The sequence below is a fragment of the Bradysia coprophila genome, unplaced genomic scaffold, assembly GCF_014529535.1.
Source record: "Bradysia coprophila strain Holo2 unplaced genomic scaffold, BU_Bcop_v1 contig_50, whole genome shotgun sequence".
Classification (NCBI taxonomy): Eukaryota; Metazoa; Arthropoda; class Insecta; order Diptera; family Sciaridae; genus Bradysia; species Bradysia coprophila.
The window spans coordinates 1,348,614-1,374,444 of record NW_023503751.1 but is presented as its reverse complement, the minus strand read 5'-3'; the positions used below and the strand labels follow the sequence as shown (position 1 = coordinate 1,374,444).

General features: G+C 39.8%; 1 pseudogene; it reads left to right on the top strand.

The window, feature by feature from the left end:
* The first annotated feature begins 1,381 nt into the window (after positions 1–1,381).
* LOC119082945 lies at positions 1,382–23,103 on the top strand (annotated as a pseudogene).
* The last annotated feature ends 2,728 nt before the right edge of the window (positions 23,104–25,831 follow it).

Sequence of the window (25,831 nt, the reverse complement as noted above, 5' to 3'; positions counted from 1 at the left end):
ACATTTTGTTTGACTTGTTTACATGTCTGTTGTGTATGAGTTTACATATCGTTCTGATGTGCTTTTTCTTTCGCAGTATGTGCTGCTCTGTAGTGGCTATAGCTACAGTACTCCAGCACGTGGAGTGTAACTTTTTTAGTGATGAGGCGTTTTGAAGAATTTTATTTCTTCATTTAGCTAATGATTCACTGAAAAATAGCGTGTATAAAGTTATGACTACCTCTCAGTGCTTACTTTTCAGAATTTTAATTCTGAAAATTCCTAAAATTCCGAAAAGTTCTGAAAAATTCCGAAAAATTATTTCAGAATTTTTCGGAACTTTTTCGGAATTTTTTCAGAATTTTCAGAATTCAAATTCTCTAAAGTAAGCCCTGCTACCTCTCGTAGTTTGGTCATTTCTTTGCCACTGTCGACATGGCCTGATGAGAAATGGTATTTTTGAACTGCATATTAATGCAACATGTCGAAAGTCATATTTAAGTTTCTCACAGATCGAAACAGTGGCCAAACGTACCTCGATTTTGTCAAAAGTAGAATTCTCGCCTATACATAGGCCGCGTCTCAAAAAATTTTCGTCGGTTCTTTTTTTTTAAGTTAGACTGCGTCAAGTCCTCCGCTATCGCTCCGGACATGATCCATTTTCTGGGTTAACCGTTCCCGTCACAACATCATCGACATAAAATGTCAGTCCTACTGGAGTCCATGTGAGTTTGTATGTGTGAAAGTTGTCACTGAATGGTTAATTTTGGTTCCTCGCAAAATGTGCTAGGGGCCACTCATTCTTCACACGATGAGACGGTCCACCATCAGCATACAATGCTTTGTTTCCTCTCATTTCCATAATGTCAATTTCACCAGAAACTGGCCAGTCACCGTAAACACTTTCCGTGGGCATCATCCAGAGTGCCGCCCATAACCAGTCACCTTCCGGCATCTTTGTACAACAAAACTCACACGAAAACTCTACTTTTCATCTCTTTATTTTTTCACACCAGATGGCGCCAGCACTTGTGGTCTTCTATCCCCATTCTTCCATGGGAAAACATAATCACCTTGAAATCGTCAACATATCAAGAGTTAACACACCCGCTGACTAACAGGCATGGCAAGATATACTCAGAAAGGGACTATCGGATAATTTGTGCTATTTTTGGGGTTGGTACATAGCCCTACAGAATATGTAAGGCCGTCTAGACATGAAACGTCGCTGTGCAGGTGCAGGTGATTCGAATAATATGGAACTAAAAGTTAATGAAATTTCCGTTGCATGCGAACTACAAGGTATCAAATAATTCATTTCCGACTTATTTACACGTGCATCATATGCCTAAATCACATAAAATACTTATGGCATGTGTGGTATTCAAGTGCATATATATTCAACCAGTCAGTGTGAGTTTAACAGTGGGTTGTGACGGTCGATAATATATTTCAAAGAAAATGTATTCAATTCAGGTAGACAGAACGTTTCAGCAAATTATAAAAATATTTTACCAAATTGGCATTTGGCAAAACGATGAAGAGTCGAACTTCCGCAAAACCGGGAAGAAATTATTTTACACTTTTTTCGGTGCCCTGGTTCCCATTTATTTTTTAATAAATGTTTTTCTTTGCGACGATCGAAGTGAATCGATTTTTTCGGTAGAGGTTGTGTGCATCAATGCGGTTGTGTACGTGAAATTTTTGTACCTTCTTTTTAAGAAACACGAAATCCTTGCATTTTTGAACGATCAGTTCGTTGTTCACGCAATTGAAAATCGGCAAGAATATGAACAGACAAACGAGAAGCTAAAAAAGTTTGTTAAATTCATACGTCCATATTATTTGGCGCTCTTTATCACGGTTGTTTTGCTCATTGTTACTAAGTTGCCAATATTCTCCGCCGATAGAGGTTTGCCATTTTTTATCAGTTTCTCGTGGAACGATTCAGAAATTGTTTACTGGTTGGCGTACTTGTTTGTGTCGTTGTCAACACTCTTGTACGACATAATCAACCTAATTACCATACTGATTTGGTACATGATGTTGAATTATTCTATCGAGTACGAATTGTTGGGAAATAAATTGCATGGATTAGGAGCGAGAAGGGAAACCATTCAGCCGATGGTCAAGAGCCAGAAAAACATCGAGTTGCAACAACGAAGCATGTTCGTTGAAGACTTAATTGTTGTGATGAAAGTCCATCAAAACTTAAAGGAGTACGACACTTTACACATTCCAAAATCGATTTGCAATTAAACTTCAATTCCATTCCAAAACAGAACAATAGAGCGATTCAGATCATTTTTCTCAACATTATTTTTGGGTCAGATCACAACCAGCGGCATTGTTATTTGTGTTTCAATTTACAGCTTAGCCTTTGTGAGTATTTTGTAAAAGCCCAAAGCAATGCCCTATCTAGCAGCAACCTAAGTACATTTATTATAGTGGTAAAAATGCTACGTAGCCCTTGCATTTTCCATGTAAAATTAGAAATTAGTCAACAGTGTATGAGTCTACAGAGAAAGGTGGTATTTTGACAGCGTCAAAACGAAGAGGGATTTTTTTGAAAGTGGACCAGTCTCCGTCGGAGCTATTTTTTAGCGACTCTTTGTTTACAGGCCCAGATAGCCCTTGGCCCCAATAGTCTAAAACCGCAGTCGTTTAATATGAATATTGTTTTATTGGCTGGGGAACTTCCACCAAAAGTCGAAAAAGGGTGTTTTTAGCCCCGTACGAAGTACGAAGGGGCTTATAGGATTACGATGCCGTGTGTAATTGATGGAATTCGAAGCAGACGGTAAGGGCAAAGTGTTTGCCTATGTTCATAGATGACGAATCCGCAATAAAAATTTTGGCCGTCTGTCCGTCTGTACGTCCGTCTGTACGTCCGTCTGCACGTCCGTCTGCACGTCCGTCTGCACGTCCGTCTGCACGTCCGTCTGCACGTCCGTCTGTACGTCCGTCTGTACGTCCGTCTGTACGTCCGTCTGTACGTCCGTCTGTACGTCCGTCTGTACGTCCGTCTGTACGTCCGTCTGTACGTCCGTCTGTACGTCCGTCTGTACGTCCGTCTGTACGTCCGTCTGTACGTCCGTCTGTACGTCCGTCTGTACGTCCGTCTGTACGTCCGTCTGTACGTCCGTCTGTACGTCCGTTTGTACGTCCGTCTGTACGTCCGTCTGTCACGTCGATATCTTGAGTAAATCAAATCCGATTTCAAAAATTTTTCCCTGAAAGATAGTCAAAATAGTGAGGCTAAGTTCGAAGATGGGCGATTTTGGGTCAACCCCAACCCGAGCTGGAGCCCCATTAGTGCTTTCACGTTTTCCAAAGATTTCTCTGGCCATTTAAAGGCTACACTTGTAAGTGATACGTCAAATGAAAGGTATTTACAATACCGATCGACGAAAAAAAAGTTTATGGAAATTGGATGACCGACTCGTGAGTTAGACCCCTTGGTGTGAACTAGGTACAGGTCGGCAAGCCGTTTTTGCTTGTAGGCTGGCCAAATTTGAACGGATTTAGATAGATTTTGCTTTATTAGATAGGTATTAGACCGTACCAATCCGAGAAATTTTTAGACCCGTACGAAGTACTGGGGTCTTATAGGTTTACGCATACGTTTGTAACACGTCTAATTGGACTCCCTGAGTAAGGGGAAACCTATTGTGGTTGTCTAGAGATGCCAAATCCGCGAAAAAAAAATGTCTGTCAGTCTGTCCGTCTGTCTGTCTGCACGATAACTTGAGTAAAACGCATCCGATTTTGAAAATTCTTTTTTTTCCCGTTTGGCAATTTCAAAAGACAGGCTAAGTTCGAAGATGAGTGATTTTGGATCGACCCCTCCTGAGCTGTTGGCCAATAAGTGCTTTACGGTTTTTCGAAGATATCTCCGGACATTTAAACGTTAAACTTGTAAGTGATACGTCAAATGAAAGGTATTTACAATACCGATCGACAAAAAAAAAGTTTATGGAAATCGGATGACCGACTCGTGAGTTAGACCCCTTGGTGTGGAACAGGCACAGGGCGGCAAGCAGTTTTTGCCTGTAGGTCGGCCACATTTGAACATATTTCGTCTGTTTTAGCTTTATTAGATAGGTATTGACCGTACCAATCAGGGAAATTTTTTTTTATGAAATTATGTTCTCCGGAGCGTGAGCTAGGTCTCTTGGAGTGAGCTCTATTCTGGCTACTCGGAAGTACAGTGAACGTGGTGTATTTTGACAATATCTCGAGTAAATTTTGACCGAATTTCATGAATTTTTTTTTGTTTGAAAGGTATGAACGAATGTAAAGCGTCGGTACTATTTCCGGTCTCCTAACAAAATGGCTGCCGGCGGCCATATTGGATTTTAGTAAAACGATATAAAGTGGTAAAATTTGTACTTAGATAGTTTTTGTTAACAGAGAAGTAATTGGTTATGTGTGGGGGGTTTTAGGAATCCCATATGTGGACTTCTATATATATCTATATACAGCTATATTGAGCAATATACAGGCATGTAGAGCTATATAATAGCAAATTCATTTGTGGAATGTTTATTTATAGGAAAATATAGGTAAATATAGCGGTATACAGCTGTTTAAATAGGAATTTATGAAATTTGTCTTCGTACGGGGCTGTCTATATTGCCTCCGGCAATTTATTTGCAAGGCAAAGAGTGGATAATTCAAGTGATTTTAAAGCGCGAATAGCTTTTCAGCAGAGAAGAAAATGAAGTAAGAGAAATGAAGAGTTTCACAATAAAGGCTTTTGATACGAAGAGGTGTTGCAATATTGGACAAAAAGACGACTAGATAACATCACAAAATGTTTTAATATATCGGGTATGGCTAGAAGCATGTATGGCAAAAAAATGTCAATCAAATCTTCAAAAAATATAGACGGTACCGGCTTACTAGTAGTGAAAAAACGTAATTGAATATAACTAATTTTCTATTTACAGTGGAATAACGTAGGTTATAAGTCATATTAATCCAGTTTAATACTAATTTTATATTTTCATAGTCGAAAGACTAAGAAAGAAAGAAAAATGAAATGACAAAAAATAAACATTATTATATTTTTAGTTGTTTAAATATATTTTTTTGATAAAATTAGGTACATTCGCCGACGATCAGTAAGCTAGTACCGTCTATATTTTTTGAAGATTTGATTGACATTTTTTTGCCATACATGCTTCTAGCCATACCGAATATTGCAACTCTAAAGAAAAAATGTAGTAAGTAAAAGGAAACCGAAACCACCAAAACCGACACTTTCGTAACGAAAAATATAAAATTTAAATAGAGAATCGTTTTTATATACTTCGAAGACATCGAAAAGATACTAACATTAGGAAACTGTAGTCATATTAAACTCTGATTGGTCCTACAATGCTGTTACGTACGGCTACTCCGAAATTTTGGAGCGCTGCTCACATATATCGAAGAATACCATCATAATTGTCACATTTAGTGGCACAATAAATTCTTGTGACTAGTTCACAGTATTCTTGATCACTTTCAATGATCAGATGACTTACCAAAATGTATATAATAAGTCATTTAGCCCACAACAGTTATTAAAAGTGCTGGAAACGGCCAAATAATGGACTTCAGATGACGTTTTCGCAATTTTTTCGAAAAGCGCCCGCTGCGCCAACCTACCCCTCGACCAAAAGTTGTTTGTTATGACCCAAAAAAGAGAAATAAGAAGAAAAGTCAGAGGTGCAAAATTTTTTGTTTAAATTTGGTTCAGGCACACCGCACACCGTGTGTGAAGAAACGCCAATTAGCTGATTTTTTTCGTTTTGGCGTTTCTTCACACTTTGGCGATTTTTCTTGGCGGTTCTTCACACTTTGGCGACTTATTTTGGCGATTTAATTTTTTCTTGGCGATTTGACTTTGACGATACTTCACTGTAATAAAGAGCAGCTGGCTTGGTAAAATACTTACAACGTAAAATTCCGCAGTGTGCGCTTTAAATCGCTCAGATAGCGTCTTAAAAACGGCACGTAATTAAATGTTTGAGCAGCGAATTCTTCGAATGAGACTTCTGTCATCCATTTATTCTGCGGACAAACGTGGTCCAAATATTGCCAGTACGCCTTTTCAATACATCCGCAACACTTTATCATGTCTCTTGGGTCCTTAAGCGGCACAATCTCTTTCAAAGGCCTCAATAGGTTATTTAATACATCCTCGGGAATTTTCATTTTGTGTGTTTGTTCGCTCGTTCGCACGTGTTAGAAGTTTCGAGAGTTTTTGCAAGTTCACAGCATCCGTTTTTGACACGATTAGTTAAATTAATTAAATTGAAAATGCCGGGAATTGTCTACGAAACGCAATATCACCACTTTGCGGTTAAGCTTTCTTCAAACTAAGTAACAAATTTTTAAACAACAATTGCTAAAGTTCACCGTCATGCTAATTTCATTTTATTTAACACAAATTCACTTTATTCATTCTAAGACACTTGTTTTGGACGCCGGTAATGTTAAAAGTTAAATGTCAGTTAAATCGTTTTAACCGAAATAAGTGTTCAATGCAAATGAGGCGAAGAGAACATATTTCTATGGTACGATATGATACGATTGGTAACACTTATTTCATCTGGTATAATGTCAAAACTATATTGACATGATGCGGCATCTATGAGATATGAGTTGGATGTTGACATTATCGAAGGTGGTGTTAAACGTTCATGAGTACGCGGCTCAGCTGAAGCATTTGGACAGAATTAATCCAAACATTTCGAGTGGCTTCAGACCGAGACGTTCGGTAGAAGCAAATTTGCGAAATTTTTTTCCATTGTAGCACACGAAGCATTTTCAGGAAGAAAACACCTCGACTTTGTCATCGAATCTTCATTTTAAAAAAAATGAAACAGTTTGGCATTGAAAAAAGCTACCAGGTGGCTTTTTGAAGTTCTTGTTGGCCGGCTGTTCTATGTTGTAATTGGTGATGTAAAACCTAGGACTTATGCAGCGACTTCAGGCAAGACATTGCGGCATAGCAAGACATTGCTGCATACCAGCGTAGTCCGGCATAGCAGCGTCGTCTGGCATAGCAGCGTAGTCTGGCATAGCAGCAACGCAGTCCGGCATAGCAGCGTAGCAAAGTATTGTTCGGGCAATTACGAACGATAGTGGCAAATGAAAAGGATGAATGCTTCATATTTTTAAGGATGAGCATGGATTATGCAACTTTGAGGAGGAGTGTTGGAAGAAACAAAGTAGCATGATCTACTGGAAATGATTATCTATCTATCATACATAGTAGACCTAAGCTAAATTCTGAATCTACGTTGTCATTATTAAAATTATTTCGGTCCAACAACATCGTTCGTATATTTATCCGTCCTCAGTTTCCAACATTTACACCATGCTTGCCAGAAGCAGGCATGTGCTGAATCAACAACAAAAGGTTTCTGCCACCGTTTCGATCTGATGAAATGATAAAATCACCAAATCGACACTTTGCACTTAATAGTGCTGTTCAAGAACACCACATCTCATCAGGTCATGGCGACATCTGCGGATGATCCGACAAAGTACCGCCCGATTGCTCTCCTTAGTGTGATGTACAAATTGATTGAACGTCTGATACTCAATCGTATTGCAGATCCGGCAGAAGCTGTACTTTCAGTTGAGCAAGCTGCATTCAGACCGAATCGTAGCTGCGTCGAACAACTACTCACATTAACCACGTATATTGAACGTGGCTTTGAACTGAAATTGAAAACAGCACTCGCCCTGGTGGATCTCTCCTCGGCTTACGATACAATATGGCGAATCGGTTTTATGTGGAAGTTCTATAACTTAATTCCCAGTAAAAAGCTCGGCTCTCTTGTAAACGCTATGCTAAGTAATCGCATCTTCAGAGTTTTCTTGAACAACAAAAGTAGCCGACCAAGGAAACTTAGCAACGGCTTCGCTCAGGGCAGTGTATGTGCCCCAACCTATTTCAACGTATACACAAGCGACATGCCTAGCACCATTTCCAGAAAGTTTCTCTTTGCGGATGATTTGGGCTTAGCAACTCATGTCAAAACTTTCGAAATAGGTGAAGAAAATTTGAAATACGATTTGGAATCAATGAAAAAGTACTACCGTCAGTGGTGCTTGTGTCTAAATGATGAAAAAACGGAGGTCACAATGTTCCACTTGGACAACTGGTCAGCTTCGAGAGAGCTAAATATTTTCATCGATGGTGTGAGACTGACTCACAATATGTCTCCCACGTACCTAGGCTTACCATTGGACCGGACACTTAGCTATAAAGTAGCTTTGGAACAACGGGCACAAAAGGTGAAAGTGCGAAACAATTTGGTACAAAAGTTGGCTGGTGCTCACTGGGGAGCAAACGGTGACGTTCTGAGAACTGCCGCTCTCTCATTGGTGTACTCAGCTGCAGAGTATGCATCGCCAGTATGGTACAAGAGCTGTCACACGAACAAAATTGACGTTCAACTAAACGTTGCCATGCGACTGATAACTGGTTCAGTTAGCTCCACACCTGTCCCGTGGCTCCATGTGCTGTCAAACATACAGCCACCACACATTAGGCGAAATTTGGCTGCACATAAGTTATGGAAGAAATGCATGGACGAATCCAGACCATATGAGCTTCCAATTAAATCTGACCTGAACAACCCTCCTCGGATGCGCCTTATATCACGATCACCCTTTTGGAGCGACACCGAATTACAAGTTTCAGATTTTGATGAAAATGACCAGTGGCAGAAGTACTGGAACGACAGCCCTACTTTCACAAATAAGTTCCTCATCCAGAGCCCACATCAAAAAGTAGAAGGCTTTAATCTGCAGCGAAAGGAGTGGAAAATGTTAAATCGGTTCCGTTCGGGCCACGGCTGCTCGGCTGATCAAATGTATAAATGGAGGTTTCGGAATTCCCCGTACTGCGACTGCGGTCATGACATCGTCCAGACAATGGATCATATTTTAAACGAATGCCCTATTCGTCGATTCAGAGGTGGACTCCAAAGTCTCAATGAAGCAACGAGTGAAGCAATAAATTGGTTAAGTGAATTAGACATTGACGTTTGAAGACAGTGTTTTTAGAGTAGTGATTGCAGCTATCAGCTGTTAATTGATTGAAACTAAAAGTTTCAAAACAACTTGTTAAAGAAATTAATGTGAACCATACGATCAATATATGGCGACATTTGCAAAGAGATGACCAACCTTGAGCAGTAGTCATACCTTTTCGCATGTAAAAGTTTAGCGAATCATAAGCAGAATGAAATTCCTTTCAAACCGCTCCATCACGAAACCCGCCTGCTCAGGCGGACACGTGGTTAAGCGAACCACAACGCGAATCAACCCAAAAAAACACATAAGCAAATGCTTGGATGAGTAGATGAAGCATATGCTTGAGCAATTGCTTTACACATTCACACGTTGGGTGCAGTTCTCCACCAAACACCATAGAATTCACTTCACTCGTCGGTTTAGTGGTTTTCATGTGAAAAAATCGTACGACTTATGGAGTCAATGCACAAAAAGTCCGATATTTTTTCGGCCAGTGGCCACATAAACTCGTTACAGTGGAGCCGGACAAGCCATCAGGGACAGTTTTTTTTTGGAATGGTCAGGGCTTCGACGGACCAATATCGAGACATTGAAAATTCACTTATCCAGTCGGGTCGTTTTGATGAAACATTTCCATGTTGTTGGATCGGTTTTCCAATCTGTTGACTAAGTTGATCTGGAAAACAGAGATGCTCAGCATCCAACCTCGAACACGCCTGACCATTTTTGCCATTAAGCAGGCACGTATGCTGAATCAACAACAAAGGGCTTCTGCCACTGTTTCGATCTGATGAAATGATGAAAGCACCAAATCGATGCGCTGCACTTAATAGCGCTGTTCAAAAATACCACATCTCATCAGGCCATGACGACAGCGGCAAAGAGATGACCAACCTCGAGATGTGGTCATACTTTTTCGCATGTAAAAGTTTAGCGAATCATAAGCAGAATGAAATTCCTTTGAAACCGCTTCATCACGAAACCCGGCTGCACTGCACATACGGTCACTCAACTTTGTATTGCTGGTCAGGCTTTCAAAATTCTTTTACCGGAATCTAGATAGTGATGCTTCTGGTTGTTGTATTGCCTGCAACCCTTGACCAAATCATAAAAACAATTTTTTCCTTTTTCCAAATCAGCCGTGCATTCGATTGTTAAGCACAATTCGCATGGCTGGAATTTATTTCAAAAATTTGGTTGTTTTACTATTTGAACTAACACTTACGATTAGATCACAGGCTATTCTTGGCTAATAATTTAATTATCTAAAGACTATACCCCACTTATATATAAACACATTATTTAGGTTATGTACAACATGTCAATTACCATATCTATTTTTATAACGATCGTTGGTCTCTAAAATTAGTATTTTATTGAGTTTTGTTCATTTTGTCTGCTAGGAAACGTCGCAAATGCTTCGTCATGTCAAATGTATTCGATGTGACTTTGAAGCAATTAAAGCCATCTGTTCCTCTTTGTGCCTTAAACAAATCTTTTAACCTATCACAGGCGGCAAGCATATTATCAGTTTTACTATCTGGTCTATTACTTCATTTGCTCGAAGATTTTCATAGATTGATTTCAGAAATCTTTTACTTCATTTGTTTTAAACATGCTTTTTGCTATATAGTACCTAATAGTCAGAGTTTGGTGTTTTTAATATTGCTGTCGTTGTCGATATCAGATGACAGCCGTTTGTAACAGGTTAAGGGAATCCATTTAAATCCTTCAATTTCCCCATTCGTCCTTGCAACCAAATTAGTTTCCGTTGAAACGTTTGGAACAACGTAAAGGGTTGTGTAACCGGTTTCGCTCGAATTCGACCATTTCCCTTCGATGTACCATTCTGGATTTATTAAATTTTCAATGTTGACGCTGGTTTCTTCGTAAACCTCGCGAATGACACATTGAAGGGAAGTTTCGTTGGGCTCAAGTTTTCCCTTTGGGAATCCCCATAGGCCTGTGGTGCCCTCGGTCGCATAAAACCTACAACACAACCATCGAACGCACTCATCCAATCATCAAATTAATTCCAATCACCAGCTGCGCCAGATGATTAACTGAATTGTCATTACGTTGTCAAACTCAATTTTGTTTTTGTTGTTAAAACAACTAAATTACGTTTTCTAGTTCAAACCAAACCGTGTATAAAATAGCTGGAATTAGTAAATAAATTATTCATTCTCCATTTGGATTCAATCCTAACCACAAGTCTTTCACTTGTAAAGTAGCAGGATCCCATATTGGTGACCCCAAAAACGAACACAAGTTCCTTCGGGTATTTAGTATAAGCAACGAGCTTTCGTACTACAACACAGAAATTCAGTCGACCATCGTCAACTTTACAATTTCTGCTCTCTTAATCACTACTAATTATGGCAAACGAAGACGAACTTCCTTTCCAAAACGCTCAAGATAACGTTCAGCAAAACGGTGAGGCTCAGCAAGATGCTCAGCAAAATGCCCAGCAAAATGTTCAGCCCAACGCTCAGCAAAACAACGCAGTCAATCGCATCCAGGTTAGAGTTCCTCCCTTCTGGAAGCAAAACCCCCAGCTGTGGTTCCGCCAGTTGGAAGCGCAATTTGCGAACTCTAATATAGTCAGTGATCTGACCAAATTTAATACGATTGTCGGCGTTGTTGAGAGCGACATTCTCACCTCGGTTAGCGATATAGTCCTCAACCCACCTGTTGGAAATCTCTACGAAACAATAAAACAGCGGTTGATAAAGGAATTCGAAGACACCGAAAATAAAAAGCTGAAAAATCTTTTCAGTGAAATTGCCATCGGTGAGATGAAACCGTCCAGCTTACTTCGTCGAATGAGGGAACTGTCTTGCGGAAAAGTGGGTGATGACCTATTGAAAACCCTCTGGTTACAAAGATTACCCGTCAATATACAAACAGTTCTTGCCACCAGTAGCGATAATCTAACGCAGTTGTCCGTAACTGCTGACATTATGTTTGATATAACTGAGGCAGCTTCCATTCAGGCCGTCAGTAATAATCAAGTTAATCAAATCAGCGATTTAGTAAACGTCGTTGATCGGCTAGAAGGTAAGATCGAAAGTCTGAAAGAAGAATTTCTCAAACCTGGTAAAAGCAATCAACGATCAGCACGAAATCGCCAAACAACGCCCGTTCGGGCACCTTCTGAAGCGAACAAAGACTTTTGTTTCTACCACAAATCTTTCGGTAACAAAGCAAGGAAGTGCAAAGAACCTTGCTCGTATAACGATTCGAAAACAAACCAAGAATATAGGCCAAATTGCTCAGTGATTAGCCAGGCACCAAACATAAGTCGTTTGTTCGTTTCAGATAGGAACTCTGGGAGAGATTTCCTTATTGACACTGGGGCAGATTTAAGCGTCCTCCCTCCCACTTCTCGTGAAAAAGGTAACGTCCCTTGTCTCTTCAAGTTATATGCCGCAAACGGCTCGCTTATTAAGACATACGGAAGCAAAACAGTCACGTTGAACCTCGGCTTACGCCGCCCCATTCGTTGGGTTTTCATTATCGCAGACGTGCGATCGCCCATCATCGGTTCTGACTTGTTAAAAAAATACGACCTTTTAATCGACGTCAAAAACAACAAATTGGTTGATAACCTGACTAGCATCTCAATCCACGGAAAAATTCCTCAAAACAACTCTGGCACACAGATCAAATCTCTGTCAGGGGAAACTCAGTATCATCAGTTGATTCAGGAATTTCCCGATTTGTTAGATCAATCGGCTATTAAAAAAGTGTCGAAAAAACACAACGTCCAACACAGAATTATAACTAATTGCCAACCAATTTTCTCTAAACCAAGGCGTCTTAACGCCGAAAAACTTAAGCTAGCTAAAGCTGAGTTTGACAAAATGCTCGAACTGGGCATCTGTCGACCATCTGATAGTCCATGGGCTTCTCCTTTACACATAGCACCTAAGCCAAAGGGCGGCTGGAGACCCTGTGGCGACTACAGACGTCTAAACGCTAACACCTTACCAGACCGTTACCCGGTTTCTCACATTCAAGATTTTAACCATTTTTTGGAAGGTCAATCCATCTTCAGCGTGATCGACTTGGTAAGGGCGTATAATCAAATTCCAGTAGCGGAAGAGGACATTCAGAAAACGGCCATCATCACACCCTTCGGTTTATTCGAATTCCCTTCTATGACTTTTGGTTTATGCAACGCTGCACAATCATTCCAGCGTTTTGTTAACTCGATTATCCAGGGACTGGAGTTTTGTTTCGCCTACCTGGATGACATTTTGATAGCATCTAAAAACAAAGAGGAGCATATTGAACACCTTCGCATCCTATTGCAACGCTTGAACGACTACGGCGTCGTAATACAACCAAATAAATGCTCTTTTGGTAAGTCTCAAGTTGAATTTTTAGGCTATCAAATTTCGAAGGATGGCACGAAACCATTGGAATCCAAAGTCATTGCTATTAAGGAATTTAAAGTTCCCGAGACAGTTGACCAGTTAAAACGATTTTTGGGAATGATTAATTACTATCGTCGCTTCATGCCCCATGCAATCGAAACTCAAATTCCTTTGCTAGACTGTACTAAAGGCAACAAGAAGAAAGACAAGTCTCCAATAGATTGGACTCCAGAGAGACTTGATGCCTTTAACAAATGCAAAGAGGCACTGGCCAACGCAACTCTCTTGTCTCATCCATCAGACAACGCCAAAATCTGTCTCATGGTTGATGCGTCAGACACTGCAATAGGCGGAGTAGTTAATCAACTTAAAGATAACGCTTGGCAACCCTTAGCTTTCTTTTCAAAAAGATTATCTTCCGCCGAAAGCAAGTATTCGACATACGACAGGGAACTCTTGTCAATTTACGCTTCAATTAAACACTTCCGTCCGATGCTCGAAGCCAGAGATTTTACCATCTTTACGGATCACAAGCCTCTCGTTTTTGCTTTCAACCAAAAGAACGAAAAAGCTTCTCCTAGGCAACTCCGACATCTCGATTTTATAAGTCAATTTACCACAGATATTCAGCATATCTCTGGCATTGACAATGTAGTCGCTGATACACTATCTAGAATAAATAGTATTTCGCTCTCTAGCTCAGTTGACTATAATCTTATCGCTCAGTCTCAAAAGACGGATAAGGAACTTAAACAACTAAAAAAACAGCGAACAGGACTCAAACTAGTCGAAATAATGTTTCACGAAGTCCTAATAACGTGCGATGTCTCCACTGAAACACCACGACCATTCATTCCTTCGGAATTAAGGAAGACAATCTTTGAACAAGTTCACAATCTCGCTCATGCCGGAACAAAAGCTACGTCCAAACTCATTAAAAAGTCATTCGTTTGGCCCAGCATCGACAAAGACGTTCAGATATTTTGTAAAAGTTGCGTGCCATGCCAAAAAGCTAAAGTCTTCCGGCATAATAAATCCGCTTTCGAACAAATTAAGGCACCTAGTACGCGATTCGAACATGTTCACATAGATTTAGTTGGACCACTCCCAACCTCTGAAGGTTACACTTACTGCCTGACATGCATTGATAGGTTTACTCGCTGGCCTGAAGCCATTCCGATAACCGACATTAAAGCCGAAACAGTGGCAAAGGCATTCTTTCTTAACTGGATCGCTCGTTTTGGTCCAGCTATTCACCTGACGACCGACCAAGGTGTGCAATTCGAATCGGAACTCTTTACCGAACTAAACAAATTAATGGGAACCCGTAGGCTACGTACCACACCTTATCACCCTCAGGCAAATGGCATGATTGAACGTTGGCATCGAACTTTTAAAAATGCCATCAAAGCGCATGCCAACAACCGTTGGACAGAAACTCTTCCGTTAATTCTCCTCGGTTTAAGATCCATAATCTCGGACAACCTCAATGCTTCACCAGCAGAAATGGTGTACGGTACAAACCTACGTTTACCTTATCATTTCTTCAATGAATCTAAACCTAAGCGTAACCAAACCAATCCATCATCCTTCGTTGAACGATTAAAAGAAAACATGAACAAACTACTGCCAATCCCTGCATCTAACCATCACAAACAACAAATTTTCATTCATAAAGGATTAAATTCCTGTACACATGCTTTCGTGCGAACAGATGCCGTAAAAAAATCGCTTCAAAACCCATACGAAGGCCCGTTTGAAATCATTTCTAAACATAAAAAATACTTCACACTGAAAATAAAAGGAAAATTCAAGCAAATCTCAATCGACCGTTTGAAACCAATGTTTACAACCGTAAACGCTGGCAACACCGACGCTGCAATCAGCAAAACGAAAAAACAACTTCGTTTCGCTGAGCAAAAAAATCATTAAACTCATCCGACATGCTTCGTTCTCCATTTTGTTGAAACACCAAAATTCCCGGAATTTTTGCCTATTTAAGGAGAACTAAATGTCAACATCTTTCTTTCTAATCAACGAGTTCAAGCGTAAGCAAGCTCAACAAGAGTTTTTACATTTTCAATCAACCATTTTCTTATAAAAACAAAATGGCACCAAGATCTACGTTTCCAGTACAACCACCGGCATGGTTAGTTGAACTACTGCAGCAAGTGAACCGGATGCTTTCCGACTTAAACCAACAAGACGCAGCAATCCGGGAGCTACGCTCAATTTCACTGGAAACCCAGCATTTACTACGTTCACGATTGAATTCAACGGTAAACTGTTCGGCCGAATCGACAAACAATGTTTCGATCAGGCGTACGCAACACGCCGCATCAATGCCTACCGCACCAATTGCAACTCGACCGGCCAATACCATGCCAACGGCAACATTCACAACCTGTCCGGATAGAATTAATCAACCGCGTGCGCAAAATGGATTTAAAATCAATCGTATGTACAAATTGGCGTTAAACCAGGCTGTTCGAAAGGCAGCAGTCCCGTTACCCAGACCAACATCATCAACCATCAATCGAATCTGTTGGTATCACCGCCAATTTGGCGTGACTTCGGCTAATTGCATCGCACCGTGTTCATTCTCTCCGCCACCGATTCTACAATCCACATCGTCTAATCACACGGTCAACATCAACGGCTCGGCAAACCCGGCAGCACGACGACAAAGAATTCCCGTTAGCCAATCTTCAAACAACCAACCGCTTGCAACAAACAGCTTGGCGGTAAACCAAACAACTTCGGTTCCGGAATTGCTCAATCAACAAAACATCACACCGCAACGGGACATTGCTTCCAACCCTAAACCAATGGTCGAAGACTGGTCAGCAGAAGACGAACTGGACGTTCAATATCCGCAACTGTCAGATTCATCATCATCTTCTGGTTCGGACTCCGAAGACGAAAATCCAAACTGTAACACTTCATCAAAGGGGGAGTAATGTGGTGCCCTCGGTCGCATAAAACCTACAACACAACCATCGAACGCACTCATCCAATCATCAAATTAATTCCAATCACCAGCTGCGCCAGATGATTAACTGAATTGTCATTACGTTGTCAAACTCAATTTTGTTTTTGTTGTTAAAACAACTAAATTACGTTTTCTAGTTCAAACCAAACCGTGTATAAAATAGCTGGAATTAGTAAATAAATTATTCATTCTCCATTTGGATTCAATCCTAACCACAAGTCTTTCACTTGTAAAGTAGCAGGATCCCATAGGCCTTTCGAAAAATATGTCTGCAGCAGCAATACCTTGGTACAGTCCGGAGACAGCAAAACTGCTCCGCAGGTGGGAATAGATTTTTTGTACCTGCAATGAGAGTTAATAATTGGCTTAGCGAAAGTTGAAAAAGAAAACGAATCGGAAGGCAGATATATCTGTTTCATAGGTAAAGCCAAGGCAGATCTCTGGCAACTGCACACACATTATTTTTGAAGTTTAATGAAATTTACATGCGCGGACGCTGCTCGATTTTTGGCCTACTAATTTTGCAATCAACGTGCGTGTAGTTGCTAAAGAGCAGATTCCCGTGAAGTATCGCGCCAAAGTCGAATCGCAAAAAAAAATGTTGGCGTTTCTTCACATTTTGTCGTTTCTTCACACTTTGGCGATTTTTCTTGGCGATTCTTCACACTTTGGCAATTTTTTATGGCGATTCGTCAGTTTTTGAGATTTTTTTTAAATCGCCAAAGAAAATCGCCAAAGTGTGAAGAAACGACAAAGAAAATCGTTAAAGTGTGAAGAAACGCCAAGAAAATTCGCCAAAGTGTGAAGAAACGACAAAAAGAAAAAAATCTAATAATTGGCGTTTCTTCACACTTTGACGATTTTTTTTGGCGACCACAAAAGTTCTCAAAAATTGACAAATCGCAAAAAAAAACACTAAAGTGTGAAAAAACGACAAAATGAAAAAAACCTTTAAAATTTAAATTCATTCTTCAGGAAAATATTAGAGTTTGCAATATATATCTATCTTTGGATTTTTTTGTTATCATCACATCATGATTTCAAAGTCTTGAAAGACATCGATTGCAAAGTGATTCATCGGACCTTAGATGAGTAATTGTGACTGTAGGCCGTGGGCCTAGTGCACAATACACATAGTAAGCCTTATAAAGCACTTTGCATCGAGATTCGTAGAACCTTTTATGCAACAGAGGCATCTAAAGTCCGCAGATTTCGAAAATTATGATGCTGAGCTGAGTTGCATAAAACTAGCGTCAGGATCCTGAGATCGCGCGCTACACACCGGCAGTTTGTTTTAGTAAGATCCGACTAGTTGAAATTTAGTTATTTATTACATTGAGTGCGAAGAACTCTAGATGAGTAATTAAGACACGAGGGCGATTCACCTGTTCATTCGGAAGCGATCTCAATAAACGGTAGATAAAAAATTGAAAAACGGAGATAAAAAAGGATGGTAATAAACGACCGATAATTTAATTCAATACTACCGATAAAAAATAATCGTTGAATAAAAGAAATTTTTTCAACAATTTTGGTCAAGTCAAAGCAATACAACACTTTGTCAATGTTGAATTACTCACCAAGCAATACAACAATTTTATAAATAATTGTATCGATGCTTTTTGAAGTTTGGCATCGCAGCTGTGGGTGGCGCCACGGCCGCCATACTCTGCGCGGTTTTAGTAACAATTTATTTATTGTCACTAAAATTGCCGAAAAACAAATTGTCGGATGTGATCCACAAAAGCTGTATGTGAGAGATATAGCACAAAAAACAAAACAAAGAGTTTTAACAAATAACGAAAAAGTGTATATAATGCTCGTACTATTGAAGTGATTGCTCACTTCAGTTTGTGTCGTGCTGATATGCACATAGTCATCGCAAGACATAGGTGCACTGACAATGGCGTGATACGCCGAAATCAGCATTGTTTTGTCCTGTTGTTCGTCCGCATTATGATTGTAAACGGTAAAACGTTTCGTCACGAATCGTAAACGGTAACACGTTTCGTTCGCCCTTCGTTGAATAAAAGAATTTTTTTTTTTCAACAATTTTGGTCAAGTCAAAGCAATACAACACTTTGTCAATGTTGAATTACTGACCCAGCAATACAACAATTTTATTAATAAAAAATAATAAACTACCAATAGAAATGAGATAGCGTGTTATTTTGTAAAAGGACTAATTTTTAGACGGTGCGAGAAAAAAAATAACTCCTAAGTTACCGACACCGTTCCGGCGCCCGGTGTCGGCTTTGGTGATTTCGGTTTCACGGAGGTCCCTTAACTTAGCTACATTTTTAGACCCGTACGAAGTACTGGGGTCTTATAGGTTTACGCATACGTTTGTAACACGTCGAATTGGACTCCCTGAGTAAGGGAAAACCTATTGTGATTGTCTAGAGATGCCAAATCCGCGAAAAAAAAAGTCCGTCTGTCTGTCCGTCTGTCTGTCTGCACGATAACTTGAGTAAAACGCATCCGATTTTTTTTCCCGTTTGGTAATGTCAAAAGACAGGCTAAGTTCGAAGATGAGTGATTTTGGATCGACCCCTCCCGAGCTGTGGCCCAATAAGTGCTTTACGGTTTTTCGAAGATACCTCCGGACATTTAAACGTTAAACTTGTAAGTGATACGTCAAATAAAAGGTATTTACAATACCGATCGACAAAAAAAAAGTTTATGGAAATCGGATGACCGACTCGTGAGTTAGACCCCTTGGTGTGGAACAGGCACAGGGCGGCAAGCAGTTTTTGCTTGTAGGTCGGCCACATTTGAACATATTTCGTCTGTTTTAGCTTTATTAGATAGGTATTGACCGTACCAATCAGGGAAATTTTTTTTTATGAAATTATGTTCTCCGGAGCGTGAGCTAGGTCTCTTGGAGTGAGCTCTTATCTGGCTACTCGGAAGTACAGTGAACATGGTTTATTTTGACAATATCTCGAGTAAATTTTGACCGAATTTCATGAATTTTTTTTTGTTTGAAAGGTATTAACGAATGTAAAGCGTCGGTACTATTTCCGGTCTCCTAACAAAATGGCTGGCGGCGGCCATATTGGATTTTAGTAAAACGATATAAAGTGGTAAAATTTGTACTTAGATAGTTTTTGTTAACAGAGAAGTAATTGGTTATGTGTGGGGGGTTTTAGGAATCCCATATGTGGACTTCTATATATATCTATATACAGCTATATTGAGCAATATACAGGCATGTAGAGGAAATAGGAATTTATGAAATTTGACTTCGTACGGGGCTGTCTATATTGCCTCCGGCAATTTATTTGCAAGGCAAAGAGTGGATAATGCAAGTGATTTTAAAGCGCGAAGAGTTTCACAATAAAGGCTTTTGATACGAATAGGTGTTTCGTACGGGTCGGCGTTAGCTATGTTTTTTTATGAAATTCGGTTTACCGGAGCGTGAGCTAGGTCTCTTGGAGTGAGCCTATATGTGGCTACTCGGCCGTACAGTGAAGGTGGTGGTTTTTTGTTAATATCTCGAGTAAAATTTAACCGAATTTCATGAATTTTTTTTGTTTGAAAGATACTAACGAATGTAAAGCAGCCGTACTATTCCACCTCCTAAGAAAATGGCCGTCGGCCGCCATTTTGGATTTTTGCAAAATCAATATAAATCGGTGAAAATGATACTTAATTTTAGGTCAATTCGAAATTTGTGTTACATTTGAAAGGAACGTCGTACGGGCTTCGTAATTGCGCTATGCGCAATTTTTAAGACGTACACATTTCATAAGAATTTTACTTTACCGACGTTTACGGCCGCAGTAGACTTACGGTAAGAGTAGGGCGACGGACGAACTAGGGTCACGTGCGCAATGGATGTACGGGTTTGTACGGGGCTCAGTCGCAGCAAACGCTCCGACTGTTCTGACGGCTCGTTTATACATGATTTACCGCTGCTGGCTATGGACATACATGTGTGTGGGCTCATTGGCTAGGTATTGTCAAGGAGATATGGGGCAAGCACAGATATCTTACATGTCCTGTACCGTTGTTCGAAAATAACAAAAATATTGTGTCAGTCAAAGGCTGTAAATTTTGATGAACTTAAAAAAGGTGATGTCTCGCACCTGGCGAATGTTTATGGTTAGATCAGTGGATACAGACATCAAAAACAGCATAATTAGTGTAATTTTCTAAAATTAATATTTTGCTTTCGAGTGAAGGAACACTATTCACTTTGTACCCAAAAAAGTATCCTGAACCTGTCACATCTAGGACAAATGGGGTATCATTGTAAAGCTAGGTTAAGCTTCTATCAGGGCATCCACTGATCTAAAAATAAACATTCGCCAGGTGCGAGATATCACCTTTTGAAGTTCATCAAAATTTCCGGCCTTTGACTGAAACATTATTTTTGTCATTTTCGAGCAATGGTAAGATATCTGTGCTTGCCCTGTATCTCCTTGACAATACCTATCCAATGAGCCCACACACATGTATGTCCATAGCCTGCAGCGGCAGTAAATCACGTATAAACGAGCCATCAGAACAGTCGGAGCGTTTGCTGCGACTGAGCCCCGTACAAACCCGTATATCTATTGCGTTCGTGACCCTAGTGCGTCTGTCACCCTACTTTGATCGTAAGCCTATTGCGCCGGTTAATGTAGTTAAAGTAAAATTATTATGTAATATGTACATCTTACAAATTGCGCATAGCGCAATTACGAAGCCCCGTACGACGTTCCTTTCAAATGAAACAAAAATTTCAAATCGCCCTAAAATTTTATTTTTTTGAAGGGCCTAGTATCGGCCTCAGTCCGAGGACCCAAATTTTTTTTTTTTTCAACTACATTCTATTCGGCCTTTGATTACCTCCCAAATAAAACAAAAATTACGAAAAACGGATGAAATTTGCTCGAGTTATATGTAAAATACACATAGGGCCCTAGTAGTGGCCTTAGTCCAAGGACCCAAATTTAATTTTTTTCAACAACATTCTATTCGGCCTTTGATTACCTTCCAAATGAAACAAAAATTACGAAAAACGGATGAAATATACTCGAGTTATATGTGAAATACACATAGGGCCCTAGTAGCGCCTTAGGCCAAGGACCCAAATTTAATTTTTTTTCAACAACATTCTATTCGGCATTCGATTACCTTCCAAATCAAACAAAAATTACGAAAAAACGAATGAAATTTACTCGAGTTCTATGTAAAATACACATAGGGCCCTAGTAGCATTTCACTTCTAAGGCCCTAACTCACGGCCCACTTACCCGATTTTAAAAAACTTTTTTTTCCTGGATTGGTATTGACAATACCTATCATTTGCCGTGTCATTTACATTTCCATCGTTTATTTTGCCATAATATCACCAAAAGACCTTAAATCACTTAGGTGGCCCTAACTCACGAAGGGCCGACCCGAATATGCCCATCTTCGAACTTAGCCTCACTATTTCGACTATCTTCAGGGGAAAAAAATTTTTGAAATCGGATTTGATTTACTCAAGATATCGACGTGACAGACGGACAGACGGACAGACGGACAGACCGGACAGACGGACAGACACAATTTTTATTGCAGATTCGTCATCTATGAACATAGGCAAACACTTTGCCCTTACCGTCTGCTTCGAATTCCATCAATTACACACGGCATCGTAATCCTATAAGCCCTTTGTACTTCGTACGGGCTAAAAACACCCTTTTTCGACGTTTGGTGGAAGTTCCCCAGCCAATAAAAGAATATTAAAATGAAACGACTGCGGTTTTAGACTACTGGGGCCAAGGGCTATCTGGGCATGTAAACAAAGAGTTACTAAAAAATAGCTCCGACGGAGCCTGGTCCACTTTCAAAAAAATCCCTCGAAGTTTTTTTGCTAGCGAGGGTATTGCCCAAAGTTATAAAAATGCTTGATTTCATCTTACCAAAAAAGTACTACGTGTGAGAGACTAAATTTAATTTTTTCAATTTTTGCTTTGTTTATTTGACAGCTTGCTCTCTCACGGAGTACTTTTTTTGAGTGGAATGGAAACTTAACCGTTCAAATCGAATAAAAGTGTGTTAGCTCCATATAACACAATTGTGTTCGGCAGCCTCAACTATTCGAAAATTGTGCTAACTGTTCCTAATTCAATTTTTTTTTTGTTAAACTCTCAAATTGGACAGGAAAACAAAAGAAAATTTGAATTCGGTCTTGTTCGAGTTGGTATGCTATAGAGTTAGTATCATTTCAATTCAGGCTTCGAAGGAAAATATTCTGCAAACGCAAATGCATACGTGCACTTTGCTATATGGAGTTTTCGATAGCTTTTTCGTTATGTACCTGGCGAACAACATTACCGTCGCGGAGCGACCGTTTATCTTACTGCTTATTTGAGTCAAATTGGATTGAGCGACAGAATCATGTAAACGATATGTTCTTATCCTGGTGAGGTGTTGAGGCAACCCCAAGAACTGATCATCTTGACATATCCAATGAATTTAGAAACGTTTATGACTGTGAGTGAAACACTTTGTATTTTCGACTTTCGTTTGATTTACATGAAGTTCTTCATTACGAACAGATAATCAATGGCGCCTACAGGATGTTCAACATCTTGAAAAACTTTCAGTGATGGAACTAGTGGAGTGTGAAGATGCGAGAATATTGCTGCGATTCGACAACGCTGCCAGAGAAATGATAACAGATGGCGCTGAACGCTCTGAACGCTATTTACTTCTAGCGATACACTTATACATAGACATGTGATTTTTTTGTTAAATCTGTCAATACGATTTTTTGGAGTTTTTTTCGGAGAGTCTATTCGCCCGCCCGTGCGAATTCTGTGTGTGACAAATGACTTTTTTATTTTAAAGGCTTGTCGTAAGTGAGCTTCTTCTTCTTCTTCTTTTTCAGCCTGTTTCTATCCACCAGAGAGATGCTAATATGACGGCTGGGACGCCGTTCCGTCGAAACGGCGTCCCAGCCGTTATCCTAGCATCTCTCTGCTATCCACTGCTGGACGTTGATTGACATTTTTTTGCCATACATGCTTCTAGCCATACCGAATATTGCAACTCTAAAGAAAAAATGTAGCTAAGTAAAAGGACCTCCGTGAAACCGAAACCACCAAAACCGACACTTTCGTAACGAAAAATATAAAATTTAAATAGAGAATCGTTTTTATATACTTCGAAGACATCGAAAAGATACTAACATTAGGAAACTGTAGTCATATTAAACTCTGATTGGTCCTACAATGCTGTTACGTACGGCTACTCCGAAATTTTGGAGCGCTGCTCACATATATCGAAGAATACCATCATAATTGTCACATTTAGTGGCACAATAAATTCTTGTGACTAGTTCACAGTATTCTTGATCACTTTCAATGATCAGATGACTTACCAAAATGTATATAATAAGTCATTTAGCCCACAACAGTTATTAAAAGTGCTGGAAACGGCCAAATAATGGACTTCAGATGACGTTTTCGCAATTTTTTCGAAAAGCGCCCGCTGCGCCAACCTACCCCTCGAACAAAAGTTGTTTGTTATGACCCAAAAAAGAGAAATAAGAAGAAAAGTCAGAGGTGCAAAATTTTTTGTTTAAATTTGGTTCAGGCACACCGCACACCGTGTGTGAAGAAACGCCAATTAGCTGATTTTTTTCGTTTTGGCGTTTCTTCACACTTTGGCGATTTTTCTTGGCGGTTCTTCACACTTTGGCGACTTATTTTGGCGATTTAATTTTTTCTTGGCGATTTGACTTTGACGATACTTCACTGTAATAAAGAGCAGCTGGCTTGGTAAAATACTTACAACGTAAAATTCCGCAGTGTGCGCTTTAAATCGCTCAGATAGCGTCTTAAAAACGGCACGTAATTAAATGTTTGAGCAGCGAATTCTTCGAATGAGACTTCTGTCATCCATTTATTCTGCGGACAAACGTGGTCCAAATATTGCCAGTACGCCTTTTCAAATACATCCGCAACACTTTATCATGTCTCTTGGGTCCTTAAGCGGCACAATCTCTTTCAAAGGCCTCAATAGGTTATTTAATACATCCTCGGGAATTTTCATTTTGTGTGTTTGTTCGCTCGTTCGCACGTGTTAGAAGTTTCGAGAGTTTTTGCAAGTTCACAGCATCCGTTTTTGACACGATTAGTTAAATTAATTAAATGAAAATGCCGGGAAATTGTCTACGAAACGCAATATCACCACTTTTGCGGTTAAGCTTTCTTCAAACTGAGTAACAAATTTTTAAACAACAATTGCTAAAGTTCACCGTCATGCCAATTTCATTTTATTTAACACAAATTCACTTTATTCATTCTAAGACACTTGTTTTGGACGCCGGTAATGTTAAAAGTTAAATGTCAGTTAAATCGTTTTAACCGAAATAAGTGTTCAATGCAAATGAGGCGAAGAGAACATATTTCTATGGTACGATATGATACGATTGGTAACACTTATTTCATCTGGTATAATGTCAAAACTATATTTACATGATGCGGCATCTATGAGATATGAGTTGGATGTTGACATTATCGAAGGTGGTGTTAAACGTTCATGAGTACGCGGTTCAGTTGAAGCATTTGGACAGAATTAATCCAAACATTTCGAATGGCTTCAGACCGAGACGTTCGGTAGAAGCAAATTTGCGAAATTTTTTTCCATTGTAGCACACGAAGCATTTTCAGGAAGAAAACACCTCGACTTTGTCATCGAATCTTCATTTTAAAAAAAATGAAACAGTTTGGCATTGAAAAAAGCCACCAGGTGGCTTTTTGAAGTTCTTGTTGGCCGGCTGTTCTATGTTGTAATTGGTGATGTAAAACCTAGGACTTATGCAGCGACTTCAGGCAAGACATTGCGGCATAGCAAGACATTGCTGCATACCAGCGTAGTCCGGCATAGCAGCGTCGTCTGGCATAGCAGCGTAGTCTGGCATAGCAGCAACGTAGTCCGGCATAGCAGCGTAGCAAAGTATTGTTTGGGCAATTACGAACGATAGTGGCAAATGAAAAGGATGAATGCTTCATATTTTTAAGGAGGAGCATGGATTATGCAACTTTGAGGAGGAGTGTTGGAAGAAACAAAGTAGCATGATCTACTGGAAATGATTATCTATCTATCATACATAGTAGACCTAAGCTAAATTCTGAATCTACGTTGTCATTATTAAAATTATTTCGGTCCAACAACATCGTTCGTATATTTATCCGTCCTCAGTTTCCAACATTTACACCATGCTTGCCAGAAGCAGGCATGTGCTGAATCAACAACAAAAGGTTTCTGCCACCGTTTCGATCTGATGAAATGATAAAATCACCAAATCGACACTTTGCACTTAATAGTGCTGTTCAAGAACACCACATCTCATCAGGTCATGGCGACATCTGCGGATGATCCGACAAAGTACCGCCCGATTGCTCTCCTTAGTGTGATGTACAAATTGATTGAACGTCTGATACTCAATCGT